A 26,813-nucleotide genomic window follows, 5' to 3' on the forward strand; every position below is an offset into this window, starting at 1 on the left:
GGACTTCTTAGCATTCCTCATTTGCTCCTCAATATGCAGCCCAGGCATAAGGCCAAGGAAAAGCTATTGGAATGTCAGTTTTTTTTTAACACAAAATGCAGAAGGGTTATATAAAGGAAAACACTAGAATAGAAGACAGACAGCTAAGACCACCCTTGGCTATTTGTGTGCATATATTTTTTAAAGGAACACATTTAACTTTCATATTTTTCTATTGAGAAAGCAGGGGGAGGGGGGAGGTGGTACAAAAGGAAATAATTTTGTGGGTGGGATATTAGCTGTTAAAGGATAATACAGGACTCAAATCAATCAGGAATTTTTTTTCTACATTTAAGTTAGTAAAATAAAAATATGAAAGCCTCCTATTCTTACGCCACTGAGCAGATCTCCAGTTTCACAATGGCTCCAAATTAAATGTGTCTCAAAGAACATTCATGGCAATGCCACCTTCCTACTTAGATGAAGTATTGTGTAAAAGAATGAGATAAAGAATTTACATAAATGTTTTGAAATGATTGGATGAAAGGTAGTATAAATAAAAATAACTTGACTTGTCATTATTGTTCTCCAGCCTTAAGAAAAATCATAGAATCAGATATTGGCTCAGCCCTCTGCATTCAAGCTTTGCTATACCAAGGCATAATTTAATAAAACTCTCAAGTTTATTACCATATTATCATGTTTTTATAGCTATAATTAAAATGCACTAATATCACAGCTTATGATATTTTGATGACTTTAATTTTACAATTAATTTGTAGATAACACAAAGAGACTAAAGTAATGACAAAAAAAGCTTTTGTTTTTAAAGGATCTGAAGAGTGATTTTTCTAAATATGTTCCTTAAATTGTGGCAAGAAGCTTGACTATGGCAAGTTCGAACATATGCCTGATTCATTTATTATACAAAAATCAGAATGTTTATTTCAGTATTAATATACCTTTACCAAATATGATGGGAATATCTAAGCATTGTCACTGCATAGAAATAAAATTATGTAATATTCCTTAGTTCATGAATCAAATTTAAATTTTATGAGCAAATATTCCAAAATATTCCTCATCATAACAGAATCATAGGATTTAGAAACAGAAGACAACTTCATCTAGTCTGGATCTAGATTTCCAGAACTATCCTTAAAGACAAAAGTAATCTAATCCTAACAAATTTCCCATTTAATTTTAGTAATTAGAAACTAATACATTTATTTAAAGTAGACATTCAACCTATTTTGATTCAATTCCACAAACATTTGTTAAATGCCAACTATGTGTAAGTCACTATAGTTGGTGCTTGGAATGAAAAGACAAAAATGAAACAGGCCCTTGAAATATATGTTAGTCCCCTTTTGTACCCAACATTGAGCTGGAGTCTGGACCTATAGGTCAGAAGTAGTTTCAGCTGTGTAGGGACAGGTCATATTCATGAAAAACTAATACCCAGTGGGTGGATCTGACCTCAGCTCGAGATTTCTATGTAGTAACTCTCTATGCTTTGCTACACTGAAAAGCTAATAAGTGTCAAAAATATCATCTAGAGCTACCAATACTACTGATACATTTTTAAAAGTCTTCTTTCGTGTCCAAATATCAAATTGTCCAGGCTCCGTACAAATATTTCCAACCACCTCTTAAGACAGCTATCATAGGCCGCCCATTGTACTTTGGGACAACTCTAATTGTCAGAATGTTTTTCCAGATATCAAGTCTAAATTTGCCTCTTTCCAACTTTGGTTCTGCCAAGAGGTGGAACCAAATAGAAACAGTCTCTTTTTAAAAAATTGCAGATAAAGTGCTGGCCTGCATTGACAGACTGAAAGAGTTCCTAACTCAGGGGTACATGAACAGTTTATTTTTTAATTAATATTTTGACAAATGTCTTTCAATACAGTCGGTTTTCATTGTTGTTCATTGCACTTAGTAACATTCTGAGAAGGGGTCCATAGGTTTTACCAGAATGTTAAAGGGCTCCATAACACAAAAAAGTTTAAGAACCCTTGGCATAGAGTTTCCTCATCAATAGTCTTCTATACCAATGAAACCACAGGTCTAATAATCTATTTGGATTCCAGTGTGGCCTAAGATTGAGTCTGAGTTCTTAAGGAAAAAAAAGGACATTTTAAAAAAATCAATATTCTCCTTAAAATAACTATCTATGAATCATAAAGCATCAAAATCCTTGTAGAATAAAAATTGAAGATTTTTAATATCACTTTAATTTCCTACTATGTCTAGCCCTCACATTCTAGAATTTTTTTTAAAAGATGAAGAAAAATTGGTTAGCAAAACTAACCAATTTCATCCAAAAAAACCAATCTCTTATATGCAGTGTTCCACTCCTATGTGTCTTCTCATATCTCTTCTTTGGGATCAATACTGATCACTGTAATTTTGCAGCATTCAGTTTCTATCATGTTGTTGTTCTTTCCATTTTTTGCACTAGTTTATAAAGTCATTCCATTTTTCTCCATATTGATCAATAAGCATAATTTCTTGTAGGACCGTAATAGTCAATTGAATTCATGCACCATAACTTGTTTAACCAGTAAACAACTTTGTTCTCTCTCTCTCTCTCTCTCTCTCTCTCTCTCTCTCTCTCTCTCTCTCTCTCTCTCTCTCATACACACACACACACACACACACACACACACACACACACACACACCCCAACCAAAACCCAAAACAAAACAAAACAAAAAAATGCTGCTACAAATATTTTGGTGTATATAGGAGGCTTACCAGTGAAATTTTAGGGCCAGAGCTAGCTCATTTTAGGCACTTTCTTTCCATAATGATAATCTCCTTTTTCAGAATGCATGAAATAATTCACAGTTCAACAATGCATTTGTGCATCCTTTTTACCACCCAGCCAACACTGATTATTCCTATCTTTTGTAGTGTTTTCCAATTTTCTTGATATGAAATGAAATGTCAAAGTTATTTGATTTGTATTTCTCTTATTGCCAGTGATTTGGAGTATTCTTTTATGTTAGTTAATAGTTTGCAATATTTAGCTCTAAATCTCTATTGATTAGAGAAATGCAAATTAAAACAACTCAGAGGGACCACATCACACCTATCAGATTGGCTAGCATGACAAAACAGGAAAGTGATAAATGTTGGAGAAGATGTGGGAAAATTGGAACATTAATGCATTGTTGGTGGAGTTGTGAAATAATTCAATCATTCTAGAGAGCAATTTGGAACTATGTCCAAATGACTACAAAACTGTGCATACTCTTTGATCCAATAATACCACTACTGAATCCCAAAGAGATCATAAAAAAGGGAAAAGGACCCACACGTACAAAAATATTTATAGCAGCTCTTTTTGTGGTGGCCAAGCATTGGAAATTGAGGGGATACCCATCAATTGGGGAATGACTGAACAAATTGTGGCATATCAATGTAATGGAATACTATTGTTCCATAATAAACGATGACCAGGTAGATTTCAGAAAAACCCAGAAAAACTTGCATGAACTGATGCTGAGCGAAGTCAGCAGAACCAGAAGAACATTGTATACAGTAACAGCAATTTTGTGTGATGACTGACTTTGATAGACTTATCTCTTCTTAGCAATGCAATGATCTAAGATAATACCAAAAGACTCATGATGGAAAATGCTATCCACATCCAGAAAAAGAATTATGGAGTCTGAATGCAGATCGAGGCATTGTTGGTTTTTTCTTTCTCACTGTTTTTCCCTTTTGTTCTAATTCTTCTTTTACAACATGACTAATGTGGAAATATATTTCATATGATTGTACCTGTATAGCCTATATCAGATTGCATGATGTCTTGGGGAGGTAGGAGGGGAGGGAAATGGAAAACTTAGAATTTAAAATCTTATAAAAGTGAATGTTGAAAACTAAAAATTAATTTTTAAAAATAAATAAATGAAGATAGATCTAAAAAAACAACAAAAATAGGTTGCAATTTTTGAGAACTTTTTGTATATACATAGGTAATTTATCTATTGGAGAACACAAACCTATATGTAAGAATCTCTGTAGGCCATACAATGACTTAGAAAAGTACTTACAAGCATTACATATGTTCTATTGCATTTTGTTAAAGTTTCCCCATTAGACTTTAATATTTCCAGCCTCACTCGAGGAGTATTGAAGGCTTGATATCAGACCCTTATAAAAGATATTAGATATAAGAATGATTTTCCCCAGTCAATCACTTTCCCTTCTAACCTAGATGTATTAATGTTTATAATCTATAATCTTTCATGTAATTGAAATGATCTATTTTTAACTTTTGTAATCACTTCCATCCCTTTTTGGGGGGATATGTGTGTATGTATGTGTACACATATATATGTGTGTACACACACATACACATACACACACACATATACACACACATATACATACACACACATATACGTGTGTGTGAGAGATATATAAGTCTGCTTCTTTTCTAATGTTTTCATGGTGTGATCTTTAATATTAATGTACATTTTGAGTTTGTGACAGAATATGCTATAAGATACTGATATAAACCTAATTTGTATGAGATTACTTTAGTAATGTCAAATACAATTTTCTTTCTTAATTTTTACTTTTGAGTTTATTGTATATTCTATTATTGAGTCCAATTACTCCTGATTCTTACTTATCTAATCTCTTATGTTGACCTACTTTTCTAATGTTTTTTTCTTTAACCAAGACCACATGGCTTTGATGATTATCGCTTTATAATATAGTATAAGGTCTGGAAGTGTTACATCCTCTTCATTCCAACCTTTCTTCATTATTTCCCTTCTTATTCTAGGTCTTTTGATCCACTGAATGAATTTTTGTGATTATTTTGTCTACCTCGATAAAGTATTCCTTTGGGAGTTTGGCATAATATTAAATTTGTAAATTAACTTAGGTAGTGTTGTCATTTTTATTATACTGACCCAGGCATAAGCTTTGAATATTCCTTCAGTTATTTAAGTTGTTCTCTATTTCTTTAGGGACCATTTTGCAATATCTATATATAGGTACTGAGTGTGCTTTGGTAGACTGACTCCCAGTTATTTATATATTTTGTACTGAATGGGATTTCCCTTACTTTTATTGCCAGTTTTATTTTTTTTATTACTAAATAGAAATTATATACTTTTTTGTTAGTTTATTTTGTAGACTGCAACTATATTGAAGCTTCTGTTTCAATTGCTTTCTTTGCTGATTCCCCAGGATTTTTTAAGCAAACCATTGTGTCACAAATAGGGATAATTACCATAATAGTGGGAAATAAAAGTTCCCTTTATGAAGATAGTATCCCAGGAAAAATAGAATCTTTAAAAAATTAGATTCCTAGACTTTTCTTTTAAAATAGGATGTATTTCGGGCACCTAGGTGGTGCAGTGTATAGACCTCTGGCCTTGGAGTCAGGAAGACCCGAGTTTAAATCTGGCCTCAGACACTTGACATTACTAGCTGTGTGACCCTGGGTAAGTCACTTAATCCCAATTGCCTCACCAAAAAAAGCAAAAAAATAAAATAAAATAGGATATATTTGTATATAACATATACTAGTTTGACATGAATATATTAACTTATATTGAGTTTGGTACGATGTGTCTCCAATTTGATTACCATTTTAAAAGAGAAATATTAATATCTGAATTGAATTAATGAAGGAGGCCCAAATGATGATCTAAATAACTTATATTATTACTCCATTGCTTCTAGAAAACAACATAGACATTTACTTGGTAATTATTATTTGTACTGCCTTATATGCTTCTCAAGTTCAAGGACCTTGTCTACTACTTCTTGTGTATTCTTCAGAGGATATGCATAAGCCATTAAAATGTTTATTCATTAATTATATATAACGAATTACATTCTTTTTCACGCGATGATTCCTTTGAAATTTTTCCATTACCTTTTCTAAACATAAAAGTCAAACATAATTAAACTACTTCTCTCCAAATCAGAACTCATATTTGCTAACTTAGCCAAAGAAAAAGCAAAAATAAGTACTACCTTCATACCTCATTGGAGAGTACTATGTTGGGCACTTTGACATTCTTTGAAAAATAATTTAAAGTTTTTTAGGCATTAAGTTTGGTTTCTTATAATAGGTGTGCAAAAACATGAGGCCTGTGAGAAATGTGATTTTTTGTTTTGTTTTGTTTTGTTTTTTGCTGAGGCAATTGGGGTTGCCCAGGGTCACACAGCTAGTAAGTGTCAAGTGTCTAAAACTGGATTTGAACTCAGGTTCTCCTGACTCCAAGGCTGGAGCTCTATCCACTGCGCCACCTAGCTGCCCCCGAGAAATGTGATTTAAAAAAAAAAATAAGAGTAGTTAACCAAAAGATTTTGATGCCTTATGCATTATGTGTCTTAGTCTTATACACCATCTTACAACTGTGTCAATAGTAATATCTTAAACACAGTACAACTGAGGTTCACATTAATACAGAAAATAATTTGATAAATGATGATAAGTCAAGATCATTAATGGAAGAGTCATATAGATCACTCAGTCCAATCCCTTACCCAATCCATGAATTCCTTCTATAAAATTCTTAACAATTAACCATTCATTCTCTACGTGAATGTCTCTACATGGAGTAAAATAAATATATGTCCTTCAAACTGTCATTCATCGGGGTTCCAGTTCCACTCTCAGAAATTACACAGAAAAAGCCTACTTTTTTACTGTGTTTGAAACACTTGAAGGCCAGATATGGTTGTATCCTAAGTTATCTCTCTTTGACAGGAAAAACATTCCTAGTTTCTTCAACCATTTTGCATATGATATGGTTTCCAAACCTTTTATTATCCTGGCTGTCTACATATAGGTCCTCCTTAACTTGTAGGGAGGAGTGGATCCATTCTAATGAACAAGGGTTCATTTTGCAATTAGCAAAGGATAAGAGGAAGTAAGAAGGGCTTTTTATGAATGGCTTCATAGTTACTAGAAATTATTGCGGTAGTCATTTTAACTTAGTAAAAAAAAAACTATACTATGAAAATTTGTTTTCCTTGCAGGATCATAGTATCAATCATACAACAAAGGGTAGAAAGGGTCAAGTCATGTAGTCCAATAAAAGTGAGGAAACTCAGGCCTTGAAGGCTCCAGTGATTTGCTTAAGGTCACATAAGTGGTTAGTAGCAGAGCTAGAAGGAACTGCATCCTCTGACTTCAAATACAGTGTCCTTCCACAGCATCAAGCTGCAGGACAGAACTTTGAAAAGCGAAGTCATCCTGTTTTTGTGATGCTTCCCCTTTAAGTCGGGCTACATTTCCTGTAGGGGCAGAAAAGGCAAGAAGATCACCTACTGTTTTGAGATCACTCCAACACCTAAACACAATGAGGTGAATTAAGGGCAGAATTAAAGCCAAACTCTTAATTTCCTGGCTTTGTCAGTCTGCTAGTCACATTTTAATATTGTCATTCCTTTGTAAAGTGCACTCTGTGATGGGCCTCAATTTTATTTTGTTCCTAATATTTTACAAAATATCATAAAAGAATAATATTTTTAGGCTAAGAATCTCCTAAAATAGAAAAACATGTTATACCCTAAAATATTATCATAAAGCTTGGAAAAAAATAGAATCATTCTCTGCCTCCATTATATAAAAGGTAGAGACTATTTTATTTCCTCTCTGTATTCATGGCATTATGAATACAGTGCCTAGTAAGTGCTCATTGACTTCCCTTGGAAGCATGCTTTTTTAAATGAATAAATGACAAGTGGATATAATAAAAGCAGATCTTTTTTTTAATCTATATCAGGATTTATCATTTCTTTAGAGATATTTTGAAAAATATTAACTAGGGACTGATGATAATGATGATGAGATCTAACATATAAATAACACTTTAGAGTTTGCAAAATGTTTCATAAAAATTACAGAAGTGAAGGAAGAAACAACAAGAGATATATGTCGTCTTATAATTGATGACCATTGTTTTTGTCTTGTTTTTCAAAGGTAGAAATAAATTTTCAAGCTATTTTTCCATGTAGATGCTAAACTAATTATGGCTGAAGTGGTCATAAGCCACTTTGAGCAAAACAGCAATTTTCTCACCAGAATTCTATGCTAGAAATTAATGTTTGACCCAAAGTCTTATAATGTGAATTTTTTCTGAAAGATCTCCTAGAATTTAAGGCTCTTTATAGGCTGTATGAGTGATTCTTCTTTGGAAAGTAAAAATTGTAAAAATCATTCCAATTCATACTGAACCCCACATGAACCTAAACCTTGGGGCCTGATTTTCCCCCCACTATCCTGCCATCTGCCGCTCCAAAGCACGTGGTAATTTTAGGCATCCCCACTGAGAAATGACTGGGCCACAGCTCTGTTGAGGCAGGGTGTAGAAAGAAAAGACACTGAGAATGTCATGGCTGACTGACCAGACTCCTGAGATCAGAGAGATTATGCCTCATTTGCTCACCAAGTACTGCCAAAAGCAACACTATTTAACTGCAGGTACTCAAAACCCACCAGGCATGTTTAAAGAAATTTCAGGCTTAAAAGAAGACCATTCATAATGTGCATTTGTTTGGGAAAACTACCACCTTTTGGCAATTATTCATAAATAACTCTTTAAAGAGAGAGGCAAAAAAGGATTCTGCTGTTTGTACCAACTACTGGGTACATTTTTCTGCCAATAGTTATTATACTCATAAACACTTAATTTAAAGTTAAATGGAAGAAAACATTTAGAGAAGTATTGTAGCTAATAATAATCAAAAAAGATAAGTACCAATCTAACAAACTGAAAGCTAAAAGGAAAATCCATCAATTTCTTTTAATAGCCATATTTACCTAAATTCTAACCTAACTTTCATATTTTAAAGGATTTACATAGAGAATTCTTAAATGCTTCTGATAATAGCTGATTTTTAATTAAAACTGACATTTCCTCTTCCTCTGCTCACGTGTTCTGTCTATAATTTTAATATACATTTGGTAGCCCTATCAACAATGCATTATTGTGCTTATTTTCCCCATAAACCCTGCCACAATTGTCATTCTTTTTGTCATCTTCACCAATCTGTTAGGCTTGAGATAGAAACTCAGAGTTCCTTTACTGTATCTTTATCTAATTTGTAATGATTTGAAGAATTTTTTTGTATGACTACTGATGGCTTGTATTTCTTCCTTTAAAAATTGCCCACTCATATGCTTCAATCATTTATGTATTGGGGAATGGCTCCTGTTCTTATGTATTTGAAACAGTTCCTGTAAAGCTGTCAGACCCTTATCAGAGTAACTTGATGGAAAGATTTTTCACCAATTGTCTCCCTTCTAATTTTAACCACACTGGATTTGTGAAAAAAAAAATTATTGATGCCTTTGTTTTGTTAATGCCTATACTTTTTCCATATCCCTTCTTCCCTTGCAAAACAACCCTGCCATATAACAAAATATTTACTGCCAAAAAAAAAACAACCCAGAAAATGTAGAGGAAAAAATTTGCATAACTTATTGATACATCAAAAAAATCTGAAAACATGTGCAATGTACCACATTCATGGACATATTACCTCAATATAATGAAAAGACTGGACTCATTAGAAAAGACCCTGATGTTGGGAAAGAATGAAGGCAAAAGAAGAAGGGAATAGCAGGGGATGAGACAGTGTCATGGAAACAATGAACATGAACTTGGATAGACTTTGAGAGACAGTGGAGGATAGAAGGGCCTAGTGCACTAAGGTCCATGGGGTTACAAAGAGTAGGACAAGACTCAACAACAACAAAAGCTTAGGGTGTCTTCTCTTCTCTTTTGTTTTGAGACCTGTCTATTCATAATTTTGATATTTTATGAGTGGTTGTTCTTTCCACTTATATTCTAGTATTCATGATGTATGTTGTTTTCTTGGCTCTGCTTACTTCAACTGAAGTCATTTCATGGAGTGAACATGTTTCTTTCTATTACCAAATGCATTATTTCTTATCACATGGCACTATTCCATTATATTCATGTGCCACAATTTGTTTAACCATTCCCCAATCAACAGCCATCTACTCTGCTTCTAAGTCTTTGCTATCATAACAAAAGCTATTATAAATATGTTGGTGTATATGAGGACTTTCTTCATATTATCAGTGAAGCCTAGCAGTGAAATCTCTGGGTCAAAGGATATGGACATTTTAGTTACTTTATTTGCATAATTCAAAATTGCTTTTTAAAATATTTGATGATTCACAACTCCATCAACAAACCACTACTGTGCCTATCTTCCCACAATTCATCCAACTTTTCTCAGGTTTGCCAATTTGCAAAGTATGAAGTAAAACCTCAAGGTTGTCTTGACTTGCATTTTTCTTATTTTTAGTGATTTGGAGCATTTATTTATATGGCTGTTAATAGTTTGTGATTCTTCTTTTGAGAACTGTTTGACCACTTAATTTCTTAAGTTTTTCAGTTTATTGTAATTAAAGGAGGATCTCAGTTTAAATCCAGTCTCAGACACTGTACTATCTCTGTGGCCCTGGGCAAGTCACTTAATCCTGTTTGCCTCAGTTTCCTAAACTATAAAATGCACTGGAGAAAGAAATTGCAAACTACTTTAGTACCTTTGCCAAGAAAGCACCAAAAGAGGGTCAACAAGAGTCACACATGACTGAAAAACAACACTACAACAAAATTTTAGGGGTTAGGGATTAGCCTTCTGTGCTATCAATTCACTGAACTGTTACTTCATTAGGGTTCTTATCCTAGCCTGTGGAGGTAACTGAAATTAGTCTATCTCTTGTGCATAATTACTATTATAGAAAGGTTTGAGACATCATGAGGATCAGAGAAAATGTCTAGACTTCCATCTTGTTGGTCATATGACTGTAACAAGCTTTTTAATTTTATATGTAGTACATGGTCTAGGGTCATTCTTCCAACTCTAAGCCTAGGTGCTCACAGCATAGCTGATAAATCTTCCCTCAAGGTTTTAAGAGTAGCCCTGAATGTTTGAGAGGGGTTTTCTAAGAATATAGTTAATGAATCCCTAATGATATGCTTCCTCAATAGGTATTAAATGATTACAACTGGACAGCCAGACTTAGATTTTAGAAACAGGTACTTCTTACAGTGGTAAAGGTGGCAAAAAAAAAAAAAGATACACTCCAAAGTCTGTGACAAAATTCCCCACCAATCAGTCAGTTGGTTAGGCAGTAGCATTTCTTAAGTGCTTATCATGAGCCAGGCTTGTGTGGTTTGTCCTTCATTCTCGAAGAGGACTTGCAAGTCAATTGGATTTAAGAGAGGGAGGGCTGTGTAAAGTCACCAGCCTCACTTTCTCCTTTGGAGCCATCTGGATCCAGTGGCCAGATATAAATCAGGACAACTGGAGATGGCCCAGGATGCAACTGGAGACCTTGGCCTTTTTAAACTAAGGTCTTTCAGAGTTCTCACTTTGGGATACAAATACAAACAAAAAGATAGTCATTAGCCCTCAAGGAGATTACAAATATAATGGAAAAATACAACCCATAAAGGAAGGTGGAAAGATTATTGGAAAGAGAAGAGCTATCCAGCCCCAGAACATATAGGATTCTGGATTGTAGCCTGTTGAGAAATGAGAAATGATTGTCTTGGGAATCCTCTTAAATGGAAGTGCTGGCTGAGGGTATTTCTGAGATCTGAATTCCAGGGATGAAACAGTTTTCCAAGATGAAGAGTTTTCTAGGGCACGATGGAATAGTCTGGATTGTAGCCTAGTGAGAAATGAAGTATATACAGAGTCCAGGGGAAAGTGGGCTCAAGCCTAGAAGGGCAGATGTGGTAAAGGGGCAACTCATCTCCAAAAAGCGCTTTTGCAGAAATCCTTAAGATCTTCCCATTAGGAGAAATGCAGTCTTTCAATTTGGCTCTTTGTAGAGCCCTTTCTGCCATTCCCCTTCTTATCCAGTCTTTCCTCATTTCCCAGTGAAGACACTGCCTCCAACCACCCACTACTATTCTGAAAGCACTACTAGAATACCAATGAAAAGTCCAAAAGTTCTTGAGGCTCTACTCCCCCTAGATGTGGGGTTTGGGGTAAAGGGAGAAAATTAAGACTGTGTTTAGTGCAATGACCAATACTGATTCCAGCCAGAGGACTAAGGACTTAAGATGACTTAAGGACTAAGACTTAACATGACCCCCCTCTTGACAAGGAAGTGACAGATTCAAGATACAGGAAGAGACATATTTTTAGATCTGGCTAAGACAGGAATTTCTTTTTTGTGGCTATTCATATTTGTTACAAGGTTTTTTTTTTTTCGTTTTCAATTGCAGAGGCAGGGAAAGGGTTGAAGGGTAGGGTAGCAATACAGTCCCCCCCCATTCCCCAAAAAGAAGAAAAGGAAAGAAAAAATTCATTGAAGCACTTTTTTTTTCATCACACAAAAGATCAGAAGGAAACACAGATAAGCAAGATAGATTTGAAAGTTACATATTGAATTTCTTAAATAATTAAAGGGAAAAAGAAGCTGTATATAAAATAAATTTACATTCTCAGGGATAATCTTTTTCTGCCCTACTTTGTAGATGGAAAGGCTAATTTTATGCGATGTTTACCAAATTCAGAATAAAAAATGAAATATTATATAAATGAGAAAATAAACATTTGAAACTATAAAACCAAAGGAACTGTCTTCCTAAAATTGTTATTGTTTTACAAACTGCATTTAATGAACTGACTGCCCTAATTTCTTGGAAATTAATTCTCTATATTTAGTTAAATATAATATCCAAAGCTATTGTTTAAGCTATTAGAGGTTGAGCTTTTCGGTCACTGTATATCTAATATACATGCACATACATATATACATATGATACGAAATAGCGAAATCCAAAGAAATATTAAAACATAAATGTATCCAGTGCTTTTATTTTTGTAAAAAGAACTTAATACAAATTATCCTCTATTACATAAAGATGGGTGTTCTAAATGTAAGCTTTGAAATATGAAGTAAGGCATTAGTATTCTTCTCTTTGACAACATTTCAATGAAGACACTTAGAATAAAAACTCTTCTTTATTCTTGATTGACTCATACAAGTGGTATGCTAGAGCTGCCTACCATAGGCTATAGAGCCAATAATTAAAGTTACAGTTGTGACCATTTATACCTTGGAAACTGGCAAATTCTACAAATGAAGGCTTGATTTATTATTTGGTTGATTGTCTAGACTTCAGAAAGTGATGGAGAAAATGTTAATAAAAGGGATTAGACTTAAAAGTGTGTCCTGGCCACTTCCCTCTTGCCCCCTGGAAAGCTAGTTGTGAAACATTTACCAGCACACCCTTAGTCATACCTATAGTAATAGTCAGAAACCAAGCACAGAAATCTTATATCATTTGTTATAAGAAACCATTTAAAAAAAATGTTTTTGGCACAAGGCCATATAAATGAATGAAGGTTCTGCAAGCAGCTCATACAGCATAAATGCTTCTGTTGTTCTCAGGACTGTAAACTTTAAAAAAAAAATCCAATTGCCCTTGATTTACACTGTCACCTGACACAAAATAGTGAAATGAGTAATATTGTTCAGATGAGGCAATTCAATTTCCTACCACTGTTGAGCTATATGAGCTCTTGGCTCATATGACAATTTCTCTGTTATTCTCCCTTCTCCCTTGACAAAGTAAAGTAAACTTATGGATATCCAGAAAGCAGATGAGCACAATCAGTACTTTATAGATATTTTTTCACCCAAGGAAGGGCAATAGCACTGCCTCCCCAATAGCTGTTTCTAATACTTCATTTGTTCTTTAAACTGTTTATAAAACACTTCAAGAAGGGTCAACTCAGAGGGCAGTCATAATCAGAAATTTAGGATAACTTCTAAGTACTATGGCCCTGTGAGTAAACAATGTACCAATTGTTGATGTGGATTATGTATATTTAGAGTTGGAAAAGCATGAGTTGAGAAGGGGCTCTATGATTTTACTTCCCATGTGCTTTGAGTCTTTTTTAAAAAAAAAAGCCTTCAACTTCCTGAGATGCATTATCTACTTGAGCTTCTCAACTGGAGACTTAAGACCTTTCTGACCTCATTCAGACTAATGAACACACAAGAAGTGCACCCTTGGCCAGAACAGCTGCAAAGCTTCTTCATGCCAAAGCAGTGATGGAAAATGGATTCATACCATAAGGGAAAGCAAGTAAAGATAAAAGACCCAGAGAAAAATATCTTGTTCATTGGGTAGACATCTCTATGCAAAAGTTACCAGAGGATATGGACAAGTCACACAGAATATAAAGACCTGGACAGGTTGTGAATCAGTACAATTGGAGGCTGTATCTATATTAATGCTACTACTGTGCTTACATGATATGGAGAAATTTATACACAGTACTTTGGAAAGAGCACATTTGACACATGACAAAAGGTTTTTTAAAAATTATGGAGACTGCAATCAGAAAAGAGAAAGATGAGAATAAAATATAATGATTTATCTATAATTAGCATGTATGAAAGGGATTAGTAGTAGTAGTAGTAGTAGTAGTAGTAGTAGTAGTAGTAGTAGTAGTGGTATAGTAGTAGTAGTAGTAGTAGTCGTGGTGGTAGTAGTAAATAGCTGACATTCACATAGCTCCTTTAGGTTTGCTATGTACTTCCTATACATTATTTCATTGAAGGCTCTCAATAGCCCTGTAAAGTAGGTACTAAATGAATGAACACATACAAAACACTAGAGATAGAAAGAGAAAACATAAAGGCCTATTCTCAAGGAGCTCACATTCCACTAGGAGGAGGCAACATATAGAACATATCAAATGCAAGCTAAATGGAAATGCTCAGTGGTCCTCAGGGTGCAGCTGCAAAGCAGATATTAATACATATTCTTTAGGGTCATTTTGATTGATAAAACCACATCCTTTGAATCATTTGATGGTGCCAGTGACTTTGGTGGTAAGAACTTTGTTTTCTGGTTCACCACTGGCTGTGGCTTCTATAGCAGAGGCAGTTACAAGTTCACATTTCCACAAAGGTTGCTCCCCTAGCTGGCCGGGGCAAAGGATGGACTGGATTCAAGGCCCATGTTCTGGTGGTAGGATATGGGGGCAGGATACATGGAGATTTTCCTGGGGATCTTTGGCTTATATCTACCCATTGGTGATGATAACTTGGATAGCAGGCCTCTTTTCCACAAGGGCTGTTCCCTTGGATGATGGTTTCCAGTCGTACCGCACACTGGGAGACAAAAAGCAGACTGGGGAGGCTGGAGCAAGAGATTAAGTCATGATTGCAGAGGGAACTGAGTACGGAGGAAGCAACCTTGCTCTTCAGCTTGGTCCAAAAATCTATTCATGTACCCTAAATTTCACCTATAAGTTGTTGCATTTTTGGGGTGGGTGTGGATCTGTGGAAAGGAGATGGTGGAAAGAAGTAGCATTAAAATGGGAGGTAGGATGTAACTACTGCCTTGTTAAAGGAGCCATTTAGGATACTAGCCCTTTCTTTGTCCTTTAAATATATTTGAATAAATTTGCTCTATATTCCATAACTTGTTTCCATAATGAATGCAGAGAAAGTAAATACCTCTGGGGGAACTATATACATACATATATATATATATATATATATGAACTAGAAACAAAGAAAATTCAGATGTTGCCAGGTCTGATCCTTGGATTGAAATTGAGCAATTACTTGAATTTTTATTGAGAGGCCCCTGAAGACTAAACCTGGTCCATATGAGGTCAGAACTGTGAGTCTGGGCCATGGGTTACACAAGAATATTGTTTAAATTCATCTAAGAAGGAAACAAGGAAGGCACTTTGATTTTAAACTTTTACTTTAAATATTTTATATATTATATTTAAAAATCACATAAAAATGAGTTTAAATTAACTCAAATAAAAACAGTCATATAGCAAAAACAAACCAGCAGAAAGTATACTTGAGGTAAGAAATATGAATAATTCACTTGGGTATTAATTGCTGGTCACCTTAATCAGTGCTAGCATTTTTGAGAACTATACTAGTTGGGTAGTAGTGTTTTGAAATTTAAAGTAAAGAATAAGTGATTGAAATACATGTAATTTTGTCTCTGAATTTTATAAAATGGATGAAAAATGCATAAATAAAATATGTATAAAAATAATGTATATTATGAAATGGAGTCCCTAGAAAATTGAATTCCTTTTGGAGTATGGATAAATGACAAAAACTGGAAGCTATCTGGAGTAAAAGAACAAAAATGATTTTTAAAAATAGAAGGATTGTCTTGCAAGGGAAGATTAAAGGAGTGACATGCAGAACTTGCAGAAGTGATGACTAAAAGAGACAGTACATGATAACATTTTATAAATATTTGGGATATGAAACAGAAAGGAAAGAAGTTCTAGAGGAGAGTGCAAAAAAGATAACTAGCAGTACTTAAAATCTATGTAAATAAGGAAGTGAAAATTGAGCCTGAAGGTCCACACACACAAAAAAATACCCTTTCTAATCAAAGAAAATAGGGAATATAGTACAATTTTATATACAAAAGTGGGTATGGGTAGAGATTGTGGGTTGGGGAGGTAGGGATGTGTGATGGATGAACCCTATCTACCATGGAAATTTTAAAAATTTCTGAAAAGAGTTGCAGAAAAACGACTATAATCCTAGGAGGCCTGTTGGAATTCTGGCTGCCATCAATTTCTCCAAAAAGAGCAGAAGAAATTTTAAAGCCCTCTGACAAAAGAGCAGAATGATCAAGCCACACCAATTAGTAAGTCTAACTTTGAAAAAGGCCATAGCATAAAACCCAAAACTCTTTGGTATTAACACATTGATTGAACATATACAAAGTCAAAAATCATTGTACAATTCAAAGAAACAATAGTGCTGTCCTAAGAATAAAGAGGGGAGGAGAAGGAGAGAGAAAGAAGCCAAATGCAGAACATTTAGCAATTTCTTGACTTTCTGAATATTAATTCCATCCTTTAAATGTTGTGAAACCAACAAGAAGGTCAATTCTGGATCTGATTCTTAATAACATGGAAGTGCAGGATTCTGTGAATAAATGATGAGAACTTTGAGTAGAAATGCCCTCTGAGAATTTGTGATTTAAAATGAAGAAAAGTCAGGTATGGCCTTGACATGCATCCCAACATGTGGGGAGAGCACACTTCATAAGATATAGAGGAAGAATAGGCAAATTCCCACAACCTAAAATTTTTGTCTGGGAAGTCAAATCCTAAAGAGAGATGGAAAACGTTCAAGAATGAAACCGTAGCATTCAAAGCCCTTCATAACCTACTCCCTTCTAACCCTTTCAGTCTTCTTACACTGTACCCCACACCCAGCATACTCTTTGATCCAGTGACAGAGGCTTCCTTGCTGTTTCATGAACAAGTCTGTCCATCTCTAAGCTATGGGAATGTTCTTTGGCTGTCTCCCACACCTGAAGTGATCTCCTTCCTCATCTCTGCCTCCTAACTTTCTTGACTTCCTTGAAGTCCCAATTAAAATCCCACTTTCTGTGGGAAGCCTTTCCCTCTGCCTCTCAATTCTAGTGCCTTCCTTCTGTTAATTATTTCCTATTTATCCCATATAGAGCTTGTTTGTACAAATGTGTTTGCTTGTTGTCTTCCCCATTAGATTGTGAGATCCTCATGGGAAGGGACTGTCTTTCACCTTTCTTTGTATCCCAGGCCCTTAGCACAGTACTGGCACATAGTAGGTGCTCAGTAAATCCTTATTGATTTACTGACACAAAAAAACAATTGCAGTAAGGAACAAAAACAAGAGCTATCTGAAGAAAGTGGTTAGGATCAAGAGAACACACCAGCCAATTTAGATTTTTAAAATGTAGAGAAATTAGACCCGAGGGCAGATAACAAGACCAATATACAAGTGAGATGCAGTACATCAAGAATAGTGTTAAAAGTCCTAGAGCTCAGAATGAGCTACGGTCGTAAGGACAGCAAAAGTTGACAAACATGGTTTCTGAAAAAGACATTTTGGGAAGAAGAGAGTCAAAGGAGACATAAAACTACTACTTGTAGTGGATAGGAAGTTGGTAACTAACAAATGAGGTTCTCAATTCTTATGTTCCTTCTGTTTTCTCTGCCAAGAAAAATGACTTATAGATTGGAAGTTCAGGTGGGGAAATGGCTAATAGGGAGTCGAAACCACTTCAAATCAAGAGTTAGCAGGAGAAGACACAGTCGCCCTTGATGAATTCACACAAACCCTGTGGAGACTCAGCTGCCTCTTCAGGGCCTGTAGTGAGAACTATTCAAGAACCAAAAAACAGAGCTCTCATCACCAAAGCTCTTGGCACTGTCAAGTCATTCAATATCCAAAGTGGATACGGCATTTTTAAAAAAGTTTAGACATTTTTACTTAAAGTTTTGAGTTCCAAATTCTATTTCTCCCTTCTCCCCTTACTGAAATAGTAAGCAAGCAGATATAGGTTTGAGTATGGTATTATTAATGGAAATGATACCAAAAAAGATATTTGTCTTTCCAATGCAGCCTAAGTAGTATTAAATTATTCCATCTGACTCATGGGCATTGTTCTCTCACCCCACCCTCACCCTCGCCCCTCCCCCGTCCCTACTCAAACGTAAACTCCTTGAGAATAGGGGCTGTCTTATATTCCCATGTGTATTCTCAGTGCTTAGCACAGGGATTTGTACAGAGAAAGCATTTAATACTCTTTTGATTAATTCCTTGATGATCCCAAGGCAGTATGATACAGTGAAAAGGGTAGTGGATTTGGAGTCAGAGGTCCTAGGTTTAAATCTTGGCTCTGTCATTTACAATAAGACATTGGGCAAGTCATTTGACCTTTGTTGGTCTCAATTTCCTCACCTGTAAAATGAAAGGGTTGGACTTTTAAGGTCTTTTCTAGCTCCAAAACTATGATCCTATTAACATGGAAGGAAGGGTTCAGTAGACTGCCCTCTCCATCCACCCCCACCCCCCAGTATCCCTTGGATCTTTGTTCAACCTTAAATTGCCTATAAATGACTTGGATACAAGGCATAGATGACATACCTATCAAAACAGAAAATGACACAAAACCATGAGGAACACCTAACTGTGAGGAACTGGATGAATCAATCAATAAATAAACATTTATTAAGCACCTACTATATGTCAAATACTATGGTATATACTAGGGATATAAAAGAGGGAAAAGACAGTCCCTGCTCACAAGGAACTTACCATCTAATGGAGGAGACAACATGCAAACAAATATATATAGAACAAGCTACATATATTTATAGCATTATAAGTCAGCATCCCAAAATATTTTAACTGGCTAAATTCAGTGGGATGAAATTCTATACAAAGAAGTTCTTACATTTGGGTTCCAAAAATGAAAAACAAGATAAAAGAAAGACACATGTTTAGACAGCAGTTTGTTTGAGAAAGATCTACGACTTTGATGGACTTTAGGCTCAACAGTGGGTTCCCTCTTATTGGAGGTTTGTGAGTAGAAGCTAGAGAACATTTATTAAGTAAATTGTAAGGAAGAGTCTTATACATAAGTTGAACTAGATGGCTAATCAGGTCCTCTCCAAGTCTCAAATTCTGATTTTGTGCACAGCTGGTTCCTCAAAGGAAATGACTACCTCTGGGTGTTAGGAGGGAGTGGTGGTGTCAACCTGGTGTTCACCAGTTGGACATGCACACAGTGGCTGATAGTGTTCATATCGCTCAAACGTTTGATATCTGCCTGAAGAGTAAGTATTAAAATGTCAAAAATCATTTAAGTCAGTGCTTCCCAACAGAATGATCTCAAACAATAAATCTTTAGAGGTCAACCCAACTTAACAGACCTCTAAAGTAGTCCACTGCTAAATATGATACCCGTATACTACTCTCATTCTCAGGGATTCTCAAGGGATAGAATTATTGCTTACTTTCTTCCTACTACTCCTTTTCAGAAATTGTACTACTAGTAAACTTAACTATGTACCACCCCTTCAGAATTTATAAGATATGGGAAATTAAAAAAAAACACAGCTCTTCTTTATGGAAAGGTGGAGAAGCTTAATTAAATTATAGTAGAAAGACACACTAGTTACTCTAACTACACAGACACACATTATATAGTGACTGATGATTATAATTCAATGATTATTCAATAATGGTCACATAAACCATGTGATATTCATAACAATAATGATACTCTGTAATTCACATTTAAGTAGTACTTAATCAGTTTACAAAGCACTTTCTTCACAATAATCCTGTGAGGTAAATAGTACAAATACTTTTCTCCCAATTTACCAATGGACCTATATTCTTTGATAGATCTATGATCCTATCAGTATGGGTGGTGATGACCTTTAACCTTTGCTTCTTCTGTAAATACTCCAGTGGAACTCAATCTGTCCAAAACAGAACTCATTACTTTTTCCCCTAAACCAATCCACTCTCCATTCAAGCACTAAAATTATTTTCCTAAATAATAATTTCCTAAAATGATTTTTCTAAATGGAAGGTCTAATCATGTTGTACCTATCAATAAACTCCAGCGGCTTCCTATTGCTTCCAGGATCAAATATGAAATTCTCAGTTTGGCCTTCATAACCTAGCACCTTCCTATCTTTCCAGTCTTCTTATAACTTACTCCCTAACCCACACTCTTCTATCTAGTTACATAGGCCTTCTCGCTATTCCATGAACAACATACTCCATATCTTGGATCTGGGCATTGTCTCTGGCTGTCCTCCATGCCTAGAATGCTCTACCTCCTCTGATCTGACTCTTGACTTCCCTGACCTCCTTTAAATCCCAACTAAAACCCCATCTACTACAAGAAGCCTTCCCCAACTCCTATTAATTCCAATGCTTTCTGCCTGTTAATTATCTCCTATTTATTTTGTACATACTCTGATTTGTAAATATTTGTATGTTTTCTTCTCCCATTAGATTGTAAGCTTCCCAAGGGTAGGTACTGTCTTTTGCCTCATTTTGTACCCCTACTGCTTAGTGTAGTGCTGGGCACATAGTAGGAGTTTATTATTATAAAAGTTAATTAACTGGTGATTAGTCATTAAGCTAAGCTAGAAAGTGCCAGAGATGGGATCTTAACTTAGGTCTTCCTGTCCTCTATAGCTGCTACACTGAGCTGCCTTTCATTTTAAAAATACAATTCACAAAAACATAAAATATCGAGAAATACCTTGAATTCAATTTAACTACCTGGAAGCCTGACTTTGAAAGGGAAAAAAGACTTCATTTGTCTAGCTATTGTAGCAAACTGTCACCAAACCATAAACTTCTTCAAAATCACAATTTTTAAGAGAGAATAAGTGGGCCAGACTATTTTGTGTTCTCCCAGGGTATGTGTCAATGGCAAGTGAACACTGTCTACAAATTTAATTATAAACTAGATGATGTCATTCTAGATTAAAAACCAGAAGGGAGCTTCAAACCTGGTGGGTTTAAAGAAAGCACTTGGCTCTTCCACACAAGTGGAAGGGCATTGTGTAAGACCTATAATGTTTTGCTGAACTCCAATATGACTTCATCCTGTGGTTTCACAACGTATAGCTGGATTTTTTTTCCGCTGAAGTTTAAGTCTACAATGCTCATCAAAAAATTATCATTCTATCATCATAGAAGTGTAAATAAAACAATGACCTGGTAGTTATTGGTTTACTTGTATCTTGACACTCCTTGGTAAATGCTAACCAGACCGACAGATAAGAACCATTTAGTAATAGTGTCATGGTCACTAACTGCATCCCAAAGGAAAAGTAGTATCTGGCTATTATAAGTAAATGAAAACAACTTTGTAGTTTAAACAATCAAATTTTTATGACAAATACATGCCCTACTAAGGCATTAAAATATTTATTATAAATTCCCATTTCACTTAAAGTGAAACCTCATAAACTAGTCATCCATTCACTCTGAAATGCACTGAAATTCTGATGATGATCCTGAATTCTTATTTCTGGTTTAAAGCAACATCATTATGTAGGTTTTACATTTATTTCTTCAAAGATCTTTATTCTTATAAATAAAAGTGAGTAAGAGTGAGGATTGTGTGTGTGTGTGCACACGCAAGCACGCGCGCATGTTTAATGGTTTGCCAGTAGCAATGCATGGCTGTGAGAGTTGGACTGTAATGAAAGCTGAGCAAATGAAGAATCAACTCTTTAGAATTCTGTTGCTGGAGAAGATTTTTGAGAGTCCTTTGGATAGCAAGGAGGTCAAATCAATCAATGCTCCAAGAAAATTAATTCAGGCTATTCACAGGAAGATCAAATGTGAAGCTGGAACTTAAATACTTTGGCCACATAATGAGAAGATAGGACTCATTAGAAAAGATCCTGATGTTGGGAAAGATTAGAAGTAAAAGGAAAAGGGGGTGGCAGAGGATGATATGGAGAGACAGTATCATGGAAACTATGAACATGACCTTGGACAGACATTGAGAGATAGTGGAGGATAGAAGAGTCTGGTGTGCTATGATCCATCCAGTCACAAAGAGTCAGACATGACTGAATGATTGAACAACCACAACAAAAAGATTGAGGAGTTGTTATTCTACTTTGCCCAACTCTTGGCATCCAGTTCACGTTGGAAACTTTGAGCTCTCCAGAGAATCAGGCTCAGATTTGTGGAGGTAACTTAGAAGTGCTTCTTTCTAGGGTACTTTGAATTGTATTTGACATAAAATTAGGGCAGAACTCTCAGTGTACTGTGGATTGCACTACCTGAGTCCAAATGTTTTCTGTTGCCAATCACCTTTGAAATTCAATTCTATGTTTACTTAAGCATTAAAGTGAGTTCACCGTACATTACATGATATGCAAAATAAAATGTGATTTAATGCTTAATAAGATGGCAATATTGCACTTTGTAGCAAGGACAGATACAAGGTTTTATAATAATGATCACCTTCCTGACAACAACAATAACAAGACATAAAAAGTTTTAAAAAAAATTTTAGAAGCACCAAATTTTATTTTAAAATAGTCAGTGGTTTCAAAAGAATGATTTTCCCGAGCTATTTTCACTAAAATTTCTGATAACAATGGACTGACTTTCTACTAAGTCATTTTTTTTTAAGCAATGACAAAACCCTTGGCAAGTGACAAATGCTCAAGTCTTAAAACAAGGTCATGAACCTTAAAACCCTGGATTGGCTAAGAGTGTACATACTGTGTTTAGAATGATAAATATGATTTCTTATAAAGCCCATATTTAGGAAAATGTGCTATATCTACATCCTTTTAAAATATCTCAGTATCTAAACAGTGGGTATAGACTATCAATTTGTGGTAGTTTCAAACTGTTCATTTTGGGTATATTTTAAGAATTTGTAACTCCTGAGTTACCACAAGATGATTTAAGAAAAATATGTACAGTGTATTAAACTAGTTTTACTTCATACTGCAAATCTGTTCATTACCTTCAAAATAAAGTGAAATTGTTAATTTTCTTAAAATGTGTACATTGCATAGCTATTTACAAATAAATATACACCCAAAAGGATTACTTTGATGACTTCTATTGTGTAATTAATAAGGATTTTTCTTAATGGATAAATAGCATATTCAACTATTTTAAAATTAAATTCACATGCTTCTTCATTTGATTGACTGTAAAAGACAAATCATGCATGTAGTACAATAAAAATCACAAATGATAATTTCCTCTAATGTAATTGGTTTTCACTACATGTGGAGGCATTAAGAATCCCAAGATTTCCCAAAGCTAAGATAAAACTAGAATGTATTACTGCCTATGGGGAAAAGAAACCAACAATCTCATTTTAAGTAGTAATTGAAGGAAAGAATTCCCTGTCCCCTGCCCAGAGATCCAGTTAGCCTCACTTCAATTTCTGAAATCTTGATGTTTCAGTCAAATTGGACTACTATGTGCTTATCTTACATACATTCCAACTCCATGCATTTGGACAGGCTGTTCCTCATGTCTATAATGCACTTTCTCCCTACCTCCAACATGTAGACTCCCCAACTATCACCACACCCTTAATCTCTTATGTCTGAATCAGTTCTTAGCTTTCCTTCACTTCTAATGTTGAATCAATTGCTAAGTACTATTGATTCTATTGCACCTCTGTAAGATCAATTTATTCCTACACCAAAGAAACTAGTAAAGGCCCTCTTTAATGTTCATATGAACAACTATAATAGCATCTTACCAGGCTTTCCCACTCCCACCCTATTCCCCACCCAATCCAGCCATCATACCACAACCATTGTCTATAGCAGAAATATAAACAACATTTATAGATCACTAGGACAATTCTCCTGCTCAAATGTGGCTCCCCCAGCCACTCCTGTTGTATTTGACAAAATACTGTTTTTTCTGAACTCCTCAGCAGTGTAAGTCTGCCAAGTCTGAACAAACAGTAATTAGCAGACACTAGCCAAAGCCTAATTGCCCCAATGCAACCTACAGACTCAATGAGCAGGTATCTTTGAGAAGCTTTCATGGGAAAAATTGCAAGACCTCTCACTTTCTCCTTTCCCTTCTTCTGCTGCTCGTTTGTTTTAAAAAATGCCTTACATACTTTGTTCATTCTTAAAAATCAAAATAATTGTCAATAACCTCATGTTAATATTTAAGTTGCATATTCTTGCTTACTGAAATCATTTTGGGGAATTGAGATTCTATTAATAGATTTATTTCAATAAAAGAAAACTTGCCAAAGCCATTTCAGAAAAAAAAAACTTCCTGGACTAAATGTTACTTCAGGCCTTTTAATGTACAAAAATATTACATAGTGGTTTCTAATAACTTCTTGCCATGCTCTCTTATTACTCTGATTGAATCATTAGGCACATGACCTGCTACACCATGGTTTAGTCTCTTAGAAGTCCAACCCCTTCTATATGTTTGGTCTCATGAATACAGTGGATTTTTAACTGAAAACAGCCCAGTTCAATGGGGTTTTAGAGTCTGCCTTTGAACCTAAAAGGAGAACTTTGAGCTCAAGGGCGTAATCCACAAGTGTGCAAACTACCCTTCAAGTAGTCCCTCCAAAAGAAGTTATAGCAAGTGCCAGCCAGTCCCCCAGTTCCCATTAACAACATTTCACAATAACTCCAGTTTAGGGCTATCAGTAGCTATTGTGACTTCATAATCAATTTCTTCTGCTCACAGGGCAGTTGTGGTTCAGGGCAAAGATATGGGATTTGCCATCAGAACAACTGAGTTCCCATTCCAGGTTCACAATTGAATAGTTGAATCACCTAACATTTTAAAGGAAACCTGTATTGAATTCTTTCATAAAGGGAAGAGCGCTATTGTAAATTATAAAATGAAGAATATAAATTTGGACTTTTCTAGACTAGATTTTTTTTAAGTGCAGAAAACATGTGGAAGAATTAGATCTTACTACCTACGTAAAACAGCCTGATAGGCTAGAACGAACAATGCAGCTGGAGTCAGAAGAGCTGATTTCACATCTCAGCTCTGTCAATCAATAAACATTTATTAAATGGCTATTACATACTAAACACTATAATAAGCGCTGGAGATACAAAAAGAACCAAAAGATAGTCTCAGCTCTCAAAGAGCTCACAATCAAATGGGAAAGACAACAAGCCAACAAATATTTATAAAGAAGCTATATACAGGCAAACAGGAAGTAAGTAAGAAGGGGAAGAATTAATGTCCCCAGTAATCTTGGACAAGGCACAATTCAAACAGTTATCAAAACTTTGGGGAGCAGAGCACTGTGCTAGGGACAGGGAAGGAGGGAAACTTTAGATAACAAACTGTACCTTATTCCAGTTAAGTAATGATACACATACAAATAACCAAAATACAAAATAATTCATCAGTACATTAGAAGCACAAAAAAAATGTGAAATCTGGGGAGAAAAGATTGTTTTCAATTGGGAATATCAGAAAATGCTTCAAGAAGAAAACAGCAATTAAAACAGGCCTTACAGGACAGGTAGGAATTTCATGGAGGATAGAGAGATAGGCTAGAGGAAAACGAGGAGCTGGAATGTTCTCTTCATTCTCGTATTTTCTTGGAACACTTTGTCTTTGTTTTTACCTTTGCCCCTGATACAACTCTACTTTGTATTATATTTATCTGTGTACATTTCACACCCCTCTGTAGAATGCATGCTCCCTGAGGGAAGTTAATGTTGTTTTTAGCCTTTCATCTACAGTTTTGCACATTGTAGGCACTTAAATGTTTGTTGCCTAGACACAATGAGCTGCATTTCAAAGTCACCCCAGGTTAGTCCCCATAAGCTTTGCTTAGCAAATCTAGCAATTCTAATGCCTCAATATCTCTCATATTGTTCCCAACTAAACACTCACATGGCCACCTCTCTAGTTCTGGGCTTTATTGATTCTTTTTTAGTCTACTGGAGTAACTCCCTAAATTGTCACCATTTTCTTCCTTTCTTTGTATCCCCAGCTTTTAGCTTTGTGCTGGACACAAAACAGGTGCTTAATAAATGCCAGTGACTTGACATCATCTTGTCACTTTCCAATCCATCTTCCACAAGGCTACCCAACTGGTCAAATTTCATTGAATTCCTAAAGCAGAAATCCAACTATAAACCTCACTTACTCTAGAAGTTCTAACTTACTGCCCTAGTATAAAATGCTCTCAGGATTAAAAAATAAAAACAAAAGCTCCTCTGTTTGGTATTTAAAGACTTGTTCCCACACTAATTTTCTAGGCTTACTAACACATTATTACTCTTATAGACTCTACATTACAGACAAACGGGAACAATTGCCTTTCCTAACACATCTCCCATCTCTGTGCCTTTTACAGATTGACTCTCATTTAGTTAGGGGGCTCCAAGAAATTGGGCTTGGAGTCAGGAAGACCTGACTTCAAATGTGAGCTCACTCATGAACTGTGTGACCTGGACAATTCACTTCAATCAATCAC

The 26,813-nt window shown here is 35.3% G+C and overlaps 1 protein-coding gene across 7 annotated transcripts in view; it reads right to left on the reverse strand.

The window, feature by feature from the left end:
• Positions 1–26,813, reverse strand: part of GMDS (GDP-mannose 4,6-dehydratase) — a 785,826-nt gene that overhangs the window by 429,727 nt on the left and 329,286 nt on the right. The gene's annotated exons all lie outside the window — the stretch shown is intronic.

The sequence above is a fragment of the Phascolarctos cinereus genome, unplaced genomic scaffold, assembly GCF_003287225.1.
Source record: "Phascolarctos cinereus isolate Bilbo 61053 unplaced genomic scaffold, phaCin_HiC Scaffold_4;HRSCAF=312, whole genome shotgun sequence".
Classification (NCBI taxonomy): Eukaryota; Metazoa; Chordata; class Mammalia; order Diprotodontia; family Phascolarctidae; genus Phascolarctos; species Phascolarctos cinereus.